Here is a 22,500-nt window from a genome sequence, read left to right as displayed (position 1 = left end):
AATTGCTCAGACCTGTTTCCATCTTTGTCTTTGTGGCAAGATGTCCCACGGCCGATTACCAGGGTATTCAGCGGAGGAAAATGAGGTCATACTGAACCACCTAATACAGCACTACCTGGTCCTATTCAGCAGGACTGCCCATGAGTAGCAGGAGTGGACTGCCCTGTGGAACAATCTAGTCCACAGAGTCAATGATGTCGGCCTGCATAACCGCAGTTATGAGCAGGTCCGGAATGATTCTACTGACCTGCTTCGCAATGCCCATTGGCATGCTGCTGCAGTCTGGGGAATCACCTCGCAACAGGGGTATCATGCCATTCATCCCCCCGACATGTGTTGAGCAGCTCCTCGCCAGCCTCGTGGCACTTGCCCGCCCACACACCCAACAACTGGCAGAGATCATTGTGAAGGTGGGTGCTACCCACACACTGGCTGAGGAGCATGCAGGTAAGGCCACAGGGCACATCAGTAGACCACTGTTGCATATGCATCCACATCTGTACAGGTAGATCATGCATATGTGAGATGTCATATATATAGTTTGCTGCATAGTAGTATTAATAAACAGATGCGCATAAGCGGTAGTATTGTGGACTTGTACTGCTGATGTACTGTAATGCTGCACCCACACTGTAGCAATGCCACAGGTGTGGCCACTGATATCACATCTCTCACACTCTTATGTAGATCCCTCTGATATACCACCAAGGCAGCAGACTGTAGCTGGTGAGTATGGTTTATGTTCATGCTTGCCAATATACCTGGCATGTAATGGCTATGGTATATTCCATGCATAAATCTAACACACCTACCCATAATGCATGCCGTACATGTACATGTATTGTTGCTGTTAAATGCACTGCATCACAGTGGTGACCATGATCGTGTATTGGAAGGGTATGTCAGATACCTGCAAGATAACTAACATCCGGGCATTGTGAAATGTGTCCACAGGGATGAACATAATGGTAAGACACATGGCCTACAGTAGGGACGTGTGTGAAACATCACCCTTATACAGTGCTACAACAGTGTATATATCAGTATTACAATGGCAACTCTTACAGATCTACACCATGGCATAACATAATACTGTGGTCCACATTGTTAGCTGAGAATAGGCTGTTACACATGGTGGTCAGTATTTGGCACAATGCAAACTGACACATGTGTAGGCCATACTTGTCAAGCTGAAGGTGGGGAGGGTGTGTCATCATGACACTCCGGTGCACTGCAGCAGGGATCCTAAGGATGCTAAGAATGGCTGTATCTGCACACAGTCAGGTTCAGCAACTGTGGCAGACATAACCCTAACTCCACAGCAATAGTGACAGCAGTGTGTGAACTCCAAGGGATGTGCACATGAGTAGACCTTGCAATCATGCAGTGTTGGGGGACAAGTGTAGGGCAGACTGACCATATACTGGCAAATGCAGATGGCTCATGCTAGTATACCCCTCCAGGAATAGTGACTGCTATAGCACATGTAACAATAGGTGCAACAAACTGTCATGATAAGGGCGTGCATGCATATGCACCCATGGAGTCTATGCATCATGGTCAGCATCTGCACACCTAACACATTTCTTAGACACTGCATGTGAATGTACAGGACATATGTCACATATAAAGGCTCATGTAATGTTAATATATGCAGTGACGTGGTTCCATGGCATATCAAGGAAGAGTGCATCATATCAGTAAGGGTGTGTACACTCCCCATAGCCACAATAAGGTCTGATGGTTGTCAGTTTAACAGTATTGTATTGGTCATGCATGCACCACTGATGTTGTGATCTGTAAACCAGACATCAGGCATTCATAAATGACATCTGTCCACATATCATCCCAGGTATGTGTCGCTCAAACACATAGGGGCTGTGACAATTAGAGCAGACATAACTGACACAGTAATGCACATTCAGCAATGGTTTGTACACCTGTGAGGTTTGGTGCACAGTACATGGCAGGGTGAATAACAGGTGCACAGCAATACTGTGTACATGGGTGCAGTGTTTTCCAGGGGAAGGGGCATCACCTACTAACACAGCCCATGCATCACACACATGTATACTTTTGCTAGCATGGATTGACTATAGATGCACTGCATGCTGGTGCATACCATATGTTATGCATGTTGACAGATGGGTAATGGGAAGACTGTGTGTACTTTCTTTGCGCAAACTCACCTGTAGGTGTGTGTGTGTGTGTGTGTGGGGGGGGGGTTATTTCATCTGTAAATGTAATCTGGTGGAGTGAAGGGGGGTTGATGCATGTAGGATATGTGTGTGTGTGTGTGCATGTGTTTGTGTGGGTGTCCATGTATGCACATGTGTGATTGTGGGGTTGTTCATACGGCAGTACTTCCCTTTGGGATTGTGCAGTACATGGACATGGACTGACACATGAGACAAAAGGAATACTTGTCTGATATGTAATCACAGGACAGCTGATAGCATAATAAGGTCTGTAGGATGGAACATGCATTGGGAGGGAAAGTAGACACCAGGTATACCCTTAATATTGCAATCAGCAGAAAGGTGAATGACTACCCAAATAGGCAGCACTACAAATGCATTGGGAATTACTAGACAACACCAGGGAGTGTATCCATATATTACTGTTGTCCACATGATATCTTGATTGTGCAGTACATCTGGCATGTGCTGAGCAATAGTTACATATGACACTCCAGTGTGTGACATGATGGTGTGAACATAGTAGCCCATAACATGTAGGGACCATGCTCACGATGTCCGGACATACCTAGGGTGAACACTGGATGACAACAGTGAAGCCATGTAAAACTTACTCCACTCAAGTCAAGAAGGTAATGGAGTAACAGGTATTGTGTTGTGATCACTCGTCTATGTATTTAGAGGAATAATATGTTAATGAGTGGTATTAATGAGTGTATGTTAACAAGTATGATGCAGGATGGGGAACTTATCTGAATAAACGTGGGACAGTCTGTAAGCTCAGTGACAGGTAGGTATTAAGGTGGAATGTCAGTGTGTGTGTGTGTGTGTGTGTGTGTGTGTGTGTGTGTGTGTGTGTGTGTGTGTGTGTGTGTGTGTGTGTGTGTGTGTGTGTGTGTGTGTGTGTGTGTGTGTGTGTGTGTGTGTGTGTGTGTGTGTGTGTGTGTGTGTGTGTACTGTTATGCAATGCTGTACAGGTCTTAAAGTGTGTTTCTTGTTTTCCCCCACAGGCGACACCAAAGATGATGATAGTACTGTGAGGCACAGGCAGGGTTGTCAGAGGCTGAAACTGCACCATCGTTTGACATCCCCCTCTTAGCTATCCCAATCTCGCACACAGTTACAGTGCCTATACATACCCCATCATCAGTGGCCATAGCAGAGGGACAGTTGGTGGTTAGTGGCAGTGCACAGGAGTGTATGGTATTTATGCCTACTGTGTCTGGTCACAGCAGGCATAGCCAATGTCCAGCAGGGCACCACATAGGCAGGTGTGCCAGGGTGCTCATAGTAGGGCTGCTGGTCATCATGCCCCTGGCAGAAGCATCACAACTGGTACCACCTGGTGCATGTTTCAGACTGTCATGGAGGTGCAGGCATGTATGGAACTGTACACCAGACAGGGCCTGAGGCTGCAGAGGGCTGCAGTCTCATCTGCAAGTGACAACTTCCATAAACTTTCTGGTGCCCTCTGTGATTATACCACGGTCATGGATAGACAGTTGGTTGAGATGGTGGGCCTCATCGACCGTGATTTGTCCATGCTCAAACATGTGGTGGAAGATCTGCAATGGTCGTGTGGATGTAAGCCAGCAACAGCAACAGCTGGCAGTTGATGTTGACATGCTAGGACACCAATGCGCTCCTGTAGTGGCAGTACCAGACCCAGCACTACAGGGGAGCGCTGTCCACACCATGGCAGGCTATGTGCACATGGCCCTGGCCAGTCTCAGGAGGGACCTGGTTCCAGCGGACATCTGTCATCATCAGGGGAGAGTAGCACATCGAAGCCTGTACCTGGAAGTGCCCTGGAACCCCTGGCAGGCACAGTCCACGCGTCCATGGCTGGAGGTGGTGAACTGCACACTCTGCCAGGTATGGTCTGCAGATGTGCAAGAAACACCTGTATATGGCAGCCACATGGCAGAACTGTGTGCTTGCATACCCACACACTATATGAACACACCTAGGGCAACCCCATACTTACACACATCACATCACCACACCCATTTCAACTAATTATACCTCTCACCCACACACATGGTGTCAAATGTATGGCCCACCCTTGGTCTCTGGCAAATCAACAATACACCCTCTGCATATAATGATACCTGTGCCACATCCCTGTCATCCATAACATCAATGCAGGGGCAGGCTGATATGGTTCTGATGCACATAGTGACTGTACTACAGTTTACCAATGTACTGCTGTGTAACATGTTGTCAGGAGTAATGTTTAATGCATACATGTCAGGTAGTGTAGCTGTCCAGCCATGATGCATTATAGCTGTTAGCAACACTGAGTGATTGTGGTCTCCATAATGTTATCCATTTGTGTTGTAGGTGTACATGTGTCAGCAGGAAGATGGTCTGCAGTCATATTCCACAAGGTGTATGGCACTGTGGTGACACCATGGCTGTGACATATCCTGGGTACAGTTGAACACATATCACATGTTTGTATAACAGTTATTGCTTGTGCCGCATGGACAGGTGACCCGCTGGGACATGTATAATCAGCAACCTGATGTAGATCCATCCACATACCCGCACACTCTTACTTGGCAACACTGGGACTCGACCCCTACCAAGGTATGTAGTGCTACTGAAGTCTGTGGCTTTTATTGCACACACCACACAGTGTTTAGGGTAAGGAGTGTTCCAGGTTACATGTTACATGCAGAACATCCCCAGATATGAACAGTATGGTAATGGAGGAATGTAATGGTTGTATAGGAACAATACATAGTGTGACATACCATCATATACATATTAACAGACACATAACAAGCAGACACACATTGGAGATACCTGGGCCTATCGGTGCTAACTAACTTGTCAGTGCGTCCAATGTGTTTCAGGTAGACTGCACACAGCACATGCATAACTGGGATGGATTGTGTTATCAGTTACCTCTATGGTTGATGCTCACAGTGGTCACCATAGCGTGGTACATGGGACATATACCAGGTGTACCATGGTGTAATGACAGTGTACACAGCACCCACACCCCACAGTGGATATTGTACTCACTGGAACCCATTCTGACACTCTGACATACCCATCATCACATATTGCCCACGACTGCGATGCACCCCATTGCACATCCCAACAGTGGTACTACAGAAATATGCATCTAATGCACATGCCACAGGCATAGTAGGGTGTTGCCTTGACATGCCTCACCTATGGGCAGCAACAACACTACTACTGTGTGGCAATGCATATTGTAATAGGAGTATGTGGCTTCCGAATGCTGTGCCCTACAGATATACAGACATGCACACATACACACACTTTCCAGAACTCAATGAGTATCCCATGCCTATCAACCCATTTGTACAACACTGTTGTGCTGGTACTACAAGGCTCATGTAGCCATTAGGGAGAGGAGCATAACAGGGTACATGTAATTTCTGGTACAGCAACAGCCACTTCTTACTATGGCAATCGGTGTTGCGGTGGTTGTGAAGGCCTTCATGGTATACCCAACTACAGGTGTACAAACACACAGACACTGCTATCCTCAGTAATGCACACATACACATTTGTAAATACTGAGGTGTATCGCTGAAGGTGGTCATAGGTGTGTACCTGGCTATTGTCCATTAAGAGATGGGTAGTGTAAGAGATGTGTTTACATTAGTATTATGCCACCTGCCATGTGCCAGCAGGAAATCTATCTACAGACACCACTGTAGTGACCCTCAGAGTGAGAGTGACATGCATCAGCCAATCCTCTGGGTGCCTCCTGCAAATGGCCACTGAGGTGATTCAGTTGACATGTATGCAACATGTATTACAACACATGGTTAGTGTGTGTGATGGAGACCTGTACCCAAGCATCTTCTGTTGACTGTGGTAGTGTAGTGGAGGTACCCGTGGCATGTGGTGCGTGCAGGGTGATATCTCCTATATGTGCAAGTTATAACACAGCTGGGCAGATATGTCAGTGTCAGTCAAGCATAGGTTGCCTGTACATATGCAAGCTGGATACCTGCCATCTGCACATCTGTACAGGGACTGACAGACATCATCTTGGCAAGTAGCTATGCAGTAGGATGAAGGTGTCGACAGATTGACATCTGACACCAATATGTATGCCATTACTACATGTTGGAAGCCCTTACTGACATGTGCTGTACAGACAGTAGTCTACAATTACTTTCCACATGCCAGATCATTATCATTATCCAGTAGGGGGATATATACTGCAACACAGCTTACACACCAGGAACATGACAATGAGGCCTAAGAGTCCAGCTATGCCTGCAGAGGTGCCTGTTGTCAGTATTACATTTAGCAATCTATTCTTGCCTGGGAAAGCACTGTCAGCAGTAGTACCACCATGATACACTACATGCCAGTGTGGCAGCACATAACCTGGGTTACTACCCTTGTATGTAACACATTTACACAGATAACAGTGCTGTACAGGTCTTATATAGTTGAGTGTCCTAGACATGACATGCACACCTCTTGCTACTGTACTGATAGCACATAGACGCATGTTATGTACATAGCATTATATACACCTATTACAAATGTCATTACCCTGCTATGTTATCAGACTGGGATGCGAGCACTGGTTACCAGGGCTGAGCCATGCTTAGCAGGTGTTAGCATTGCTGCAATATAAATGTTATGCACATTTGCACACTGGTAAGCGAAACCTACACGGTGTAAGCATTTAACCATACCTTAGCACCACTTAGCTTTGTGCAAGCCTGCTTAAAGCTGCTCAGAACTGCCATAACCTCTCTGTACCCAACAGCCCTTGCAGGTCTTGAACCCAAGACCCTGTACATATTAACCTCTATGCCATAACAGCTGTGAAGACAGTTATTATTTTTCCACTACATCTGTCAGTAGACATATTGAATAGTATTGAAATATTGCTGTGCCTTCTACAGTTGTATAGTACTTGTTAGTGACATTACTGTTGCATCACATATGTTGCTATATCTAAATATACACATATCAGAAACATATGGTGAGATACATCTGGGAAGGTATACACAGCCATGATGTTTACACATGACAGGCATATGGATATATACATATGCATATGTAGATATATGTCTACATGCACATACCCATATATATTCATACATATGTATTTCTACACATCTGTATAGTGCATCATATATATGGTCATTTTTAGAGCTCTCTCTCTCTCTCTCTCTCTATATATATATATATATATATATATATATACATATATGTATGGACATCCCATGTGTACAGATATACCTACATATGTCGATATATATGTAGATATATTTAACTATATGTGCATACATATCTAATCAGATATACCTATTTATGTCGATATATATGTAGATATCCATAACTATATGTGCTTATATATCTATATATCTGTATATGTGTAGACATATATAGCTGTGTATATGTATATATTTGAGTTTGTATATATATATATATATATATATATATATATATATATATATATATATATAAATATTTATATACATATATGTTTACCATATGTCCACAACATGAAGTGGAGTCCTACCTCAGCACCAATATTCCCATCCTCTTAGTGCAAGGGGATGTCATGTATGTATTGCAGGTATACATGTAGATTGTTGCTACTGTAACAGGGGTTGTCTGAACAGACATGTGTGTGGGAAATCACATCTGCTTTTGATATGTATACCATTGGCTACTGACAGACATCCTAAGGACATCATAGTACAGTACCACTGCTAACAGAGTAATGATCCTGTGGATTACAGCACAGATATGACCGATATATGTGGACACTCTGGCACACTGTGGTCAGTCTAGATGTGTACACAGATCTCCTTCATGCGAGACATGTGGACATTGCCTCACAATGTGGATGTTAACAGCCATGTACATGGGTATATCACGTAAATACTGGACTACATATGCCCACACAGGTTATGCATTCACACATGCCAGTCTGTCCTGACACATAATACCTGGTGGTGCAGAGGTCACATGGCCAAATACTACCCAGTAGTTAGTGACATACATCTGCACAGAATCCCACTGCTTTGTCAAAAATACCCAACAGTTATGGCGGCCTGGCAGTAATATGTCTTACAAATAACTGGACATAACAGCAAACTGGGTAATTACAGTAAGCTGCTAGACATGTCACAAAACACTGTGCGAACTACAGGCAGACTGCCACAACACTGGACTACATTTTGTATGGTGGACTACACATGTACCTGCAAATATAGCAGGCTCTACACACATGTCACAGCGCAGAGTAACAGACACCTGTGAGAAAGTACATACCCACAACCAATGTGAACACAGCCACAGCCAGATACGGTATGCAATCTTAATATGACACTATATGGACTGTCTGCTAAACACAATCCTCATATGTGCAACTCACACACTAACCCTACATAAACTGGGTCACAACAGAGTGTGGTCCGATGCCTGTCAGAGGTATGGGACTTGTGTGTGTTTGACCCTACAGACATCTGAGCCAATAGGGTACCATACACTAGAGCAGCATGTAACATCAGATAGAACAGGACCAAGAACAATGGCATCTACCACAGTCTGTGCACAGCCCAAGGTACGTATGCGCAATACACATACTGTCAACAATCACCATAGGTACACTGACCCCAGTACTGTACACACAACTGCAGAATGCGCAGGTTCTTTTCTCAGAAATAACCCCTACTATACATAACATGTCTATCAGTCTGATATCTGACTGGCTTGTTATCAGGTATGATGTCAATAAATAATGGTGTACAGAACATATGCACCTCTTACTGCATGACATATATGCAAACGTTGACAGACTTGTGGTGGGGGCTACAAAGACTCGGCCAATATTGGCATGTTGCTGTGATAACCTCATACAGTTACTGCTGTACCAGGGTTTGTTGTGACATATGTCCTATTAGGGATATGAAGTCAGTAATTCTCATGGCTGTCACCATGTACTGACTGCAATCTTCAGACAATGCCTCTGCAGTTCTAAGATAGGTGTTCTGTGAGTAACACAAGGAACATAAAGCTTCACACACTGCCCAGTCTGCAGATAAGCCTACAGGTGGCAGTTTCCTCAAACTCATAACACTGTCATGACAGATATTAAATCATGTAGACCAGCCATATCCACACACACCCTGTTAAACTGACATTACTCCAAAGGCAGAAGAGCAACACTTACATTCTGTAGTCATGTTTGGCACATCCTCCTCCTGTCTGTTAGCCTGTTTCCATGGTGTATGTTGTTAGAGATAAATCCCAGTACCATCTGTGATGCTGTTTGCCAAGCACTAAATTGAGGTCCTGCTCACAGTGAATGAAAAGGCCCAACACCCATATGATGTTCTTAGATACTGGAGTGTGTTTCCATGCAGTTGGTTATGGGAATGTTACCATAGCTATTCCACATGCAATCAGCTAGAGGAGGGCTGCAATTCGTGCAGAGGCCATCAGCTGATCATGAGCATCACTTATAAAACACAAGCTGATGCCTAAGCAAAGCAGGTGTAGTTCTAACATCACCAGAGAGGGAGTGGGAGAGACAGAAACAAAGTAATTCAGGGAGGGGATGGGAGAGTAAAACTAAGCATGTTTGGGTCACACACCTACAAGTATGGGGTTACAAACCCCTAACTGATTATGTATTGCTATCACATGTCCATGCAGTTATTACATGTGCCACATAGCTTACGTATTAGAGAGCTGTCCAAAGTTATATCTGATGGTGAGTGAGATCTGCAACAGTGATATAGGAGGGTTAAGGTAGGTGTAGTACACATGCCTGTCCACATGAACAGGTATCAACATTTACACAGCCACACTCTCTCAGGGACTCACACACATTGACACAGTTGGCAGGGTTAGGAATAGACTTCCTAACTAGCTAGTTTGCCTCAATACAGTAATATGCAGGTACCAAATGCACCACAGGGGTTATCAGGATGATATATGGAAAAAGGGTATGTGAAGGTGTCTGACATAAGATGGCATGGTAGGCCAACGGGAGTTGTAGTCAGTGTGAATGGGATCGAAAGCATCATACTCCACACACTCCGAAACAGGGTGCCAGTACTGACATGCATGGGTGATTGCTTCATATGTGTGTAGTGGTTGACTGTGCCAGAAGACTGTACAAGGCTAGATGACGGGTACACCTTGGCATCAGGCCACATGACAATGGTCTGCAGTGTGGCTTAGGGGTGTAGTGTCTGGATTGGCCCACACAGATGGGTATTGTATTCACCAATCAGTCACCTGAGTTACTATTGCATGCGGTCAGTGCTATGCAATGATTGTCATGTATGTGTTCTATTGTCCATGACATGGATGGTGTCTGGGATGTGCACACATCCCACATACATGTTCAGTGACATGTGGAACTGTACCTGGGGTGTCTGGCCCATGTTGTGTACACAGATTGTTATCATCAGATGTGCCAGTCTTGGCCCCATGTGGCAGGAACTGGTAATGGATACCATGTTGACCCTGCACCTACATTGATAGCTTGATACAGGTATTCCTTCGTGTCAGCAGCATCTATCCATACAGGACATGTGTTTAAGGCATGGTATGTCCTTTGTGGGTCACATTTGATGGCACTAAAGTTGTTGCAGGCATCCAGTCGTGAACATAGTGAAGGCACACTGTCTGCAATTATGTGCTTATTGTAGTGGTTGGACTGGGTGCCATGCCCTCTGTAGTCCATTGCATTCACACCATGCTTACTATCTGTGGGCAATATGCAGGGTGCTACCAACAAAGTGGTTGTTGCCTAAGCAAGTGTGTTTGTGTATGAGACATGGGTTTAGAGTGTTCTCTGGGTAATACAAGGGTAGCTTAATTTGTTCTCCAGGCCTTGATGTCACATGTAGGGGTATGGATTGGCGACCCCAGCTTCTCGGCTATTTGACATCTGTTATCCTTGTAAGGTGGACATTGTGACATATAATAGGCCCACCATATAAGACGTTTGCAAAAACTGCTCCACAATGAGTCCACTTGTTATACACTCACAGCCACTTCTATACAGGATACAAATGACACACACACACACACACACACACACACACACACACACACACACACACACACACACACACACACACACACACACACACACACACACACACCAAGTGTCACAGTTGCTATGTCTGGGATTGGAACTCCTACCTAACTAGTTTATCACACTACAGCATTATGCAGTTATAGGACATGCCCTGGAGATTGCTGGACTACTGCTTCCCCAAAGTTGTATTTCAAAGGCAATGACATCAGCAAGCTTGCCAAAGAAGGCCAATGGGGGTTGTAGTGACTATGAATGTCCTCAAAAGCATTGCTCCCTACACAGACAAACAAACACACAAACTTGCCATGTCTGGGAATAGAACTCCTACCGAATTACTATACCACACTTCAGCATTATGCTGTTATAGGACACGCCACAGACAATACTGGACTACTGCTTTCCCAAAAGTGTTTTTCAAAATGAATGACATCAACAGGCTTGTCAAAGAAGGGCAATGGAGGTTGTAGTGACTGTGAATGGCCTCAAAAGCATTGCTCCCTACACAGATAAAGAAATACACACACAAACATCTACACTTGCCATGTCTGGGAATAGAATCCCTACCAAACTACTATATCACACTACAGCATTACACTGTTCTAGGATGCACCACAGAGATTATTGGCATATTCTTTCCCCAAAGGTGTATTTCAAGGTGAATGACATCAGCAAGCATGTCAGAGTAGGACGTTTGAAATTGTAGTGAGTGTGACTAGCCTAAAAAGCATTGATCCCTACACAGAAAAATAACCAAACAGTTGCCACATTTGGGATTAGAACTCTTACCTAACGAGTTTATCGCACTACAGCATATGCAGTTATAGGACACTCCACAGAGATTATTGGGCTACCTTTTCCCTGAAGGTGTATTTCAAAGTGACTGACATCAGCAGGCTTGCCATAGTAGGGCAATCGTGAGGGCAGTGTGTGTGCATGGGCCATAACCCATTCATCTAGAGGTAGACACACCACACTCAGCCACATACATGTTTATATTCCACAGGTATGTGTATACAACTGCTAGATGACTACTGCCTTGTACAGTCATGTTGCACAGTTAGCACTAGCACCACAGAGTTTATAATGCTGAGGGATTCCAGAGGCAAATGCCGACGGTGAGTGACATTTGCACATCATGTGGTTGTAGCCATTTGGCTGTGTGCTGGGTGGGACAGACCTCATAATCGAAGGCTCTTTGTCACTGTCACTCTCTTCCACACATCTATGTATGTGTACTTTTGGCATATTATAGTGTGTTGTCCTTGGATATATGTGTGTATTCCTATCCAATGTGTGTGCAAAGCATGACTGGTACATACTCAGGAGTGTATGCACTAACATCTGCAACTGTCAGATATGTATGATTCACTGTTCTCGCCAGACATGGGCTTCATTTCTTTTAAGTGTGTGAACATGCCCAGTATGACCTTTCAGTATTTTGTTGTCTGACATTGCCTTCATTTCTCTAAGTGTGGGAGCATGCCCAGTATGCCCTTCTGTAATGAATGTGTGGATCCATCCCAGGTAGATTTTACTCCGATGCAGACTTTTGTGTTCTACACCTACAGTTACCAAACTGTTTCTGCAGGATATCTGTAGATCAGTTGACAATATGGGGTGAAACTGGACAAGGGATAGTGGGTACTGTAGGTAATTGTGTCTGTGCTGCTTCTGCTACATGGTTTTGGTGTTAGCAGAGATATTCATACATGTGTACTGTTATACACTGTGATGTTTTATGTCATCAAGAACTGTCAGGTAGACATTTCTGCTCACAGTGATGTCCTGGGGAACACAGGCTGAATGCAGCTATGTCCAGTATTGTGGTCAAATGCCTACATATTCCTGCAAACTAATGCCATTCTGGAGGGGGAGCTGCAGACGCTTGCTGCTGTGTCTGTGTAACTGGTTCAGCACCTTGGTACAGTGATGGCAGAGGATGCCATATTTGTACATCCATCAACGTGACAGTATGGCCTTATCTTGCTGTGACAATACCTCACAGCTATACAGATTCACACAGGTTACCCAGAGGCAGGGGTCATAAATCAGGACATTACCCCTATTGTGGTTTATGACCAGGTTTATAGCCACCCATTCTTGTGTTTGCAGCCAGGGATAGTATGTGCACACAGCTGTGTTTTGGACTTCGCATATTCCATGCTGCCCATGCTCCCACCCCCCCCCATTATTCTATCCTCTTCCATACATTATGCAAACATTCTCTGATACTTTCCCCTATGGTTATCACCTCATCACAGCAGTATGTTGGTGTTGGTCCACAGTTCATGCAATGGGACATGGTGACATGTTACTGTAGTTGGTCCACATGGCCTTGCATATGGGTTGTGTGGACTGTGTTATGTTGTTATTTGTGAGTCCATGACATAACATACATTGGCAGTACGGGTGAGACACAGGCCTTTGGAAGAGGACTGTAGGCCATTTTATAGTGATGCAGGCCAGCTATAGCAGGCCGTTGCATTCTGTCAGTCCTACAGTCCCAGACTGCAATACAGTATATTCCCCTGGGGTGACAGGTAGGTGTGCTAGGTGTTCATGCCGATACTTTCTGTCAGTATTGATCAAGTGGTGTGGATGCTGGCAGGATGCTGCTTACAGCTAGGGACACAACTGCATAGGACACCTGCACTGTACGCTGCATTCTTTCTCAATTGCCATATACAGGTGTGGGTCATAATGTGCCCATTCCCAACAGCAGGGATAAGACCAGAGAGATACCTGTGGATGGTGGTTGGGTGAGCTGGGTGCATGTGTGCTATGGACACTACTTACATCTGACGCACAGATATGCATGTGGCATTCCACTTATGCTGGCTTGTGCAGAGACATCAGCTGTTTCTGAATACATCATTCCTATGACCTCTGTGGTCTGCTTCCAGACAACATTGGTATTCCCTACTACAAGCCCAGATGATGTGCTGCAAACCTGTATGTACAATTCCAAGGGTGTGTCTATTTAACAGTTACACATTATACACTGTCTGTCTGGGGAACTTTCCCCTGTGTGCTGCTTGTATATTTGGCCCAACAGTCATGCCAGGTCCATCTTTCAGATGGTGACACATATTACCTCCATAAATTTACAATGGCTTACTGCTAGAATGTGTTATACTGAGGAGCATTGTGTTTGACACTGCAGTTGTGAGGACATGGCCATGTCATCGGCAGTACTGGGCAATGGCCACCAGGACAAACCTCACCATGCATACACACTGACCACTCTCACACAATATGAAACACACACGAACCTATTACACGCAAACCTGCATATTGTACAAATGCTACACTCTATCATGCTACCTTGGCCACCTCAGGTAATCTGTGCTCCACTGGTATTATACCTACACATACATGTTACTACAGTTCTACGTAGGACTGGGGGGAACACCAGACTGTTCCTACATGTCTATATAGGAATGGGGGGCACACCAGACTGTTACTACATTTCTACATAAGATTGGCAGGGGCACATCTGTGTGTTACTATGTGTCTACATAGGAATGGGGGGCACACCTGACTGTTACTACATGTCTACATCAGATTGGGGGCACACCAGACTGTTAATACATGTCTACATCAGATTGGGGGCACAGCAGACTGTTAATACATTTCCACATAGGATTGGGGGGCACACCAGACTGTTACTACATTTCTAACTAGGAATGGGGGGCACACCTGTGTGTTACTATGTGTCTACATATGAATGGGAAGAAAAACCTGACTGTTACTACATTTCTACATAGGGTTGGGGGAGCACACCTGACTGTTACTACATTTCTACATAGGACTGGGGAGCACACCTGACTGTTACTACGTGTCTACATCAGATTGGGGGGGCACACCAGACTGTTACTACATTTCTACATAGGATTGGGGGGGCACACATGACTGTTACTACATTTCTACATAGGACTGGGGAGCACACCTGACTGTTACTACGTGTCTACATCGGATTGGGGGGGCACACGAGACTGTTACTACATTTCGACATAGGAATGGGGAGGCACACCTGGCATTTGTACACATTTCTTTTGACTGTACTGGTATATCAGGTACTCCATTTCATTCTGTATTCCACCCTATCATGCTGACTAGAGGCATATCAGTGTACTACAGATCTTAGCTTTGATTGACCTACATATCAGTTTCTAACTTCTTACCCTTTAGAACTAACATCACACTGCCTGACCTGATGTAGTCTGTCTGTTTGTGTAGGCCTGGGGGGGGAGCTTACCCATAGCCATCATTCAGAGGTCTAACCACAGCCTTTGTTTGTGTTTGTCTGCACCTGTCCTGCTGGCTGAGACTGTTGCTGTGTATGTGAGCCTCCCTGACTGGCATGTGTGTGTCATATGGACACACATGTGGCCCAGCACATTTCCTGCAGTGGGTTTCATCACAATGTGTAGTACTGGCTACTATGGTGACACCAGTATTTGTTACAGATCTCATGCAGGTGTCTGCTATCTGCTGGCATCCCATTCAGACACCCAATCCCTTGCATGCTCACATCCATACCATAGATACAAGTAACAACACATACTACTCCATTCGGCAATTGGTAAGAAGAGTGACTTACCTTGTGGCTGTGCCAGTATTGAGGATGGTGCTGGAGGGCTGCCTATGTCAGATGCACATAGTACACTCCCTATACATGGTTGAGCACAGGTAGTGTCATGTTTGGCATCCCTTTTACTGCATGTGTGAGTCAGAGAGAGGAGTCATTTCCTGGGTCCCTACTGTGTCAGTGTATGTGCTATGCATTGTGTCTTTGACAAGGCAGAGCATACTGGGCATACCTCCTTCTGCCTACTGGGGCAGGCTCAGGTTGTTCTTCCTCTGAGTCATTCTGTGCCTGTACAGGCCTTGGCAATGGTGGGGGGCTGTGTGGCCCTGCCCCATGCTGTTCCTGCTGCAGCTGTTTCCACAGGATCATATTGTGTAGCATGGCACATATGATGACAATTTGAGTACATGTAGCTGGTGAGTACTGCAAGGCTCTACCAAATGTGTCCAGGCACCGGAAGCATGACTTGAGCATCCCAAACACACGCTCTATTATAATTCTGGTCTGTGCATGTGCCACATTATGGAGTTCTTGTTTGGGTGTGTGTGCATTTCTGATGGGTGTCATCAGCCATGGCTCCAGTGTGTAAACAGCATCCCCCACTAGGTGACCTTAAGGAATGTCCCCATTGGCAAACCTCTGGTACAGCTGCATCAGATGCCAGATGTGGGAGTCATGATAGCTTCCAGGGCAGCCAGCACACACATTCATTATAATGCCCTGGGCATTGCAAACGACCTGGCAGTTGATGGCGGGGAAGCCCTTGTGGTTGATGTAGACCCTACCCCACTCACCAGGTGATGCTTTGATGCATATGTGTGTGCAGTCTATAGCACCCACTACTTCAGGGTATTCTGCTATTTGGTGAAAGAGACGCATATTGCTGGCCAATGCTTCACGGGTGTTGGGGAAATATACGTACTCACCAGCATGTACTGACATGGCATCCAGGAACTGGTGGAGTACCCTGGATGCTGATGGCTGTGAGATCCCCATGATATCCCCAGTTGGCCTTTGGAAGGTACCTGTGGCTAGTATTCTTAGGCCTACACATACCATGGTATCTACTGGGTTGGGTTCCCCTCTGTTAGTTCTGTGTGTCAGGTATGGCCAGCACAGCTCAAAAATTTGCTGTAGAAGGTTCTTGTACACCCTATAGTGCTCCACTATCTCCAGCTCATGTAGCCCCTTGTAGGTTACCCTGGGTCTGTATACTCTTCTCCGTCTCCTCACTGTGGGTTGGTCGACAGCATTCTCATACTCACCACCCTCAGCCTCTTCCACATGTTGATGTATGATAGCTACTGCAGTCCCTATCATTTTGTTGTTTTTGTTTGTTAAAACTTCCCTGCTTGTGGTGTAGAGTATATGGGAAAAACCAGAGGGAAAGGTGTTTACATAGTTTATAGTAATGTTCTAGGCTGGGCTGGGCTGGTGGCTGTGTAATTGGCTGATTCTGAAACATTTCACCTGCCAGCTATGCTAGTTCTTCTTGATTACCTTCCTACTGTTTTTTCCCCTTCCCATTGCCTTCCTGTTTAAGCCCAGGGGTGCATTGTGCAAACACAGTGCTCAAATGTGCACAGAACTGCTATTTCCTGGTTTACCTTTTTTTCCTTTAAAATCCGGTGTGCGGCACGCACACCCGCTTAGGCATTGTAAAGAGTGCTAGGCAGCGTCAGACACACACTCTTGCTTAGCTCTGCTAAGCTAAGTGTAAACCCGAGCCACAGGGCTCCAGTCCACTTACAGCATGCCTGACACACCCCCTTATGATGTCAACTAACTCTTTTGCTTGAACCATGCTATTCCTTCATTTACACAATTGGGTGCTGACTAGCATTGAAGGGAAATCTGGGATTCAGTATCATTGCCCTCATTTGCATAGGATTGCCTGCTAATGCATAGTTACAGGTCCCACACTGAGCCTCCCCCCTTAGCAACCACTATTACTGGCCATGCTGTCTTCTGCCTGCCATTGAGTATAATGGCAAAATAGTGATTTTGGTTATAATACTTATTTCAGGTTATTTTTGATATTTTTGACCCAATCCCATGTGCAGACTGCTGCCCTATGCTTAAACAGTCGAAATCAGCTAAAAAAATAATAATTTTTTTTTTTTTAATTTTTGAAACTGTTTTGTATACTAGTGGTGATATATCTGGCCATTGGCATGGTTTCCCATAACATACGCACTTTATTTGGAGCTGTCATGGCTCCTTTTTGTAGTTTTCAGAAATGTACTCGGTTACTAACCGAATACATTTCTGCAGACTACACTAGTCTTGCATGGCTGGCTGACAGCTTCCTGGAATGCAAATTCACCTAATTTGCATGGTTTTCACCTGCAAATGGGGTAGTTTGCATACAGGAGCTGTGTCCATGCAGGAATAGTGCAGGCATGCTCATGCACGCCCCTTGCAGCTTATTCCTGGATCACACGGCAAACATATTGCCTCCAGGAGCTCCTGCACTGTTTCTGCACACCGTGCAGGGATTGCTGAATATGGGGGATTATCTTAAACCAAACTAACAATGTTTATTTAAATCAATTACAATTTAAGAACAAGTTTGTGCATTTTAAAATCAATCCAGTTAGTTTATTCTTGTGTAAAGTGTTACTTTGCCAAAATGAAAGGTTACATTATTTGAATTTAAATACATTATAAGTATTACTTTTCTGGAGATTTAAATACTTATACAATGGTTAGAAAAAAGAAAGGACTAACCTTATATCAGTCTATCTTTCTGTCACTCTGTCTGTTTATCATGAGTCATTATCAATATAGAAACCATGAGCATCTCTGGTGTGACAGAAAAATATTAAGACTGTAAGATTATAGATTACCCCCGGGATTCAGCAAGCAGCTGTGCAAGAATAAGTTATTCCTGCATGGCAGGGACCATTCCTGTTCAGCACGGCAGTGCACCATGCATATTTATGAAGGTGCACTGCCATGCTCTAGAATGGACATGGTTTGGTGTACGAGCGCACGGGTGTGTGTGTGCGAGCAGACCTCTCACAATACATATGCCCCCTGCACTCCAGAATTGCCTTTCGGCAATTATAAATGAGCGAGAATGCTCATAACACCCCAATCGGTCAGGAAAACTAAAAATATATGTGGTCAAAGGCAAAAGGGACAATCGTCCTTACCAAGCATACCTCTCAACTGTACAGATTTTCACATAATGCCCAGATGTTTGCCTCATATTTTTGTTATGTTCCCCAAAATGTGTACCTGTCTGGCAAATAGCTGAGGATTGAAGTCATTAAATAATGACAAAACATTTGAGTTTAAGACTCCATACATCTATCAAATACATGCTAATGTAAAACCTATTATTCTATCAACGTTTTAAGTTTGGAAGAGCAATATTTAAAATCCGCCTCTATTTGTCCCTCCATCATTGTAGGCTTTGTCCAGATATTTTGCTCTAAGAGGTTGAGAGGTATGCTTCCAAGCCAAAAGGTATTAGGATAATATTCAATGTCCCTATTTGCACCCCCATGTTGTCAAGCTTTGTCCAGAGTGTGTGCATTAAGAGATTGAGAGGTATGTGCATATTTGTTTTTTCATGCCTGTATTACCTATGTCAAAACTACTTTACTATATGTTAATTGTGGAGCTTTTCTCCTCGGGCATCCATGGAAAATGGACCTAGTCCACTTGGATTTAAATGGTTAACAAATGTAAAATAAAAAAATAATAAAAAATAAATAATATTAACTGGAATCTGGGAATATGTGTAGAAACAGTCAGGTAGAGCTAGCAAACATTCCCTCCACAGGTCTGTTAGATAAGGAAACTGTGCCTGCCAATAAAGATTTAAATCCTGGACTGGTAGTGTTTACTCTGGTATAGTATGGCCTGACATGTAGCATTCAGTAGCATCTGATATCAGAATAGTACTGTTGTGACAGCCACTGTTTCTCACACTGTGCTACATAAAAATATGTGTAGGAATGTCTGTGTAAGACTGTTGCAATTACAAGGTCAGATTGTACAACCAAGAGAGACTTAGACAGAAAACACTGAAGAGGTAGACAACAATAGCCAAATAGCACACTTTACTGTGACTTAAATTGGTGTATTTTCAGCAGACAAAGCCATGGTCTGAATCCTGGGAGTGGTAGTAAGCTGTATGCATAACCATACCTCTCAACTGTACAGATTTTTCAGAATGTCCAGATAATTGGCTCATATTTTCTGCCTGTTCTTCTGTCCCCCTGGAAAATCAGTGGGATGATCTCAGAATTGTAGTCAAGAAATAATGACATATATTTGATTTTCAGATCTCAAAACCTTCAGAAAATGTTTATTAAAACAAATCCTGTCACTCATGCATCTCTCCAAGTTTATGACAGCAATATTCAAACATGTCCCTATTTGTTTGTACCCCCATGTTGTCAAGCTTTGTTTAGAGTATGTGCATTAAGAGATTGAGAGGTATGTGCATAATATTAACTATGAATCTGGGAATATGTGTAGAAACAGTCAGGTAGTGTTAACAAAGATTCCATCCGCAGGTCTACCATGTAAGAGATGTAAGAATTTAGCTATAAGACAGTTGAAGTATACACTGAGTACAAACATGCCACTGCCCAAACTAAGCCATATGTTATTGTAATAATACCTGTACCTTAATGATTAGAACAGTAATCATTAAAGTTGTGAGTACTACAAGGATATATAAGTTGTTAATTGATATCTTTCTTTCCCCCCACCATATCTGCAACAATAATCTAAATGCACAAATCATTGGGTATGTTTACACCAAACCTACTGTTGGGACATATGTCCTATTGTTCAATAAATATTGAAATGTGTTTCTATTAATGTTCCATGTTGAAATACTATCACTGGTGTATTGTTGCTATCAAAGTAACCTGCACACCATTGTAATGGCCACTGTGGTTCTGTATATGCATGTGTTCTGTTTGCTATGCAACTGTTCCAAATCTGGTGTTTTGGGTTAAAGAGAATATCTATGCATGCTGTTATAATTAATCCTGGATTGTGTTGACTATTACTAACCCACATATGTTTTAAAATTTCAACACCATAGCACATATGGGAAGGCCGGTAACAGCGGATCCACCTCTCCCAACTCATCTGGCTGTAGCACTGGGCCCCAGCACGCACAGGACACACCCCGGGACCTCCTCATCTGTGGGTCCTGCACCACCTTTGGGTGGAACCACCTCAGGGGATGGGGCTCATTCCCCCCTGGAAGTGGGCACAGACAGGATCCTGTCACCCAACGTCAGGTCCGGGGATTGGTGCATAGCAAGCGCCGAAGGGAGTTTATAGATCTGCTATGCCATCTTGAGGGACACATGGCACATTTAGAGGGTCAGCCTGCCCTTCCTGCTCAGCCCCCAGAACAACTACCTTCAGGGCCATGAAAGTGCAGTGGTGACTGCCCATGGGGGGACCTCAGTCCCACTGTTTCCATTTGGGGGCTTATGGACTTCTGATTTCCAAACACCCCTCCCTATCCAATGTGTATACCCCCACATGTGTCATATACCACTCCTGTATGCTGTCTTGTCTGCCGTGTCTGTTTTCCTACCCAACCTACCTCCCCAAATATATCTACTATCCTTCTCCAACATCCCACTCTCACCTTAAAAAAAAGACAATCTGTTCCCCCCAAAAAAATTTGCCCCATACATAGCTGTCCATTTCACACATATCCACTGGAGACATGTAATCTGGTCTAATTGGCTTCACAACACATTATTGTTGTCATCAGGGTTAGAGTGTCCAAATCTGCCTCCAAATTCAGTACGTATGCACAGCTGTTGCTGTAGAAAAAATGGACAGCTATGGACCTTCCCTACACCCATCCTGTACATTCCAAGCTACTTTCCCAATTGTTTTTTCCTCTGCATGCCCCCTTTTTCACTGCATTCCTATCACCCCTTTTTTTCTTTTCTTTTAAAGAAATTAGCATGGGGTAAGTGGAAGTAAGCACTTTTAAGTTAGTAAGCGAGTTTAAGCTTGTTTGCATGGTGGCAAGCAATGGCTACACAGATTAAGCACTGTCAGGCTAACTGTCTGTAAGCATATTTAACCGGAAGTTACCATTGCTTTCCATCGCGCAAACCCAAGCAAACCTGCTTACAACCACTTAAAAGTGCCTTAATCACTCTGTATCCAAAGGCTCTTGTTCTGCCCAGCAACAAAATAATCAACTCTTGCAAGTCTAGAACCCAGGACCCTGCACACCATAACCACAGTGATTTACCACTAAGCCATTTGAGCTGTACATAAATGTGATGTTTTCTCAGACATATCATGCAGCACAGTCATTCAACAGTAGGGAAAATGTCTTCATATATGTAGAGGTATATGTATGTATGTATGTATGTATGTATGTATGTATGTGTGGTGTATATATATATATATATATATATATATATATATATATATATATATATATATATATATATATATATATATATATATATATATATATATATATATATATATATATATGTATACATATATATATATATACATTATACATACATATATATATATATATATATATATATATATATATGTATATATGTATATATATGTGTGTGTGTGTGTATGTGTGCATCGCATTTGCACATTGG

The sequence above is a fragment of the Protopterus annectens genome, chromosome 5.part0, assembly GCF_019279795.1.
Source record: "Protopterus annectens isolate FY-2018-M chromosome 5.part0, PAN1.0, whole genome shotgun sequence".
Taxonomy (NCBI): domain Eukaryota; kingdom Metazoa; phylum Chordata; order Ceratodontiformes; family Protopteridae; genus Protopterus; species Protopterus annectens.
Note: the sequence above shows the minus strand (reverse complement) of the source record.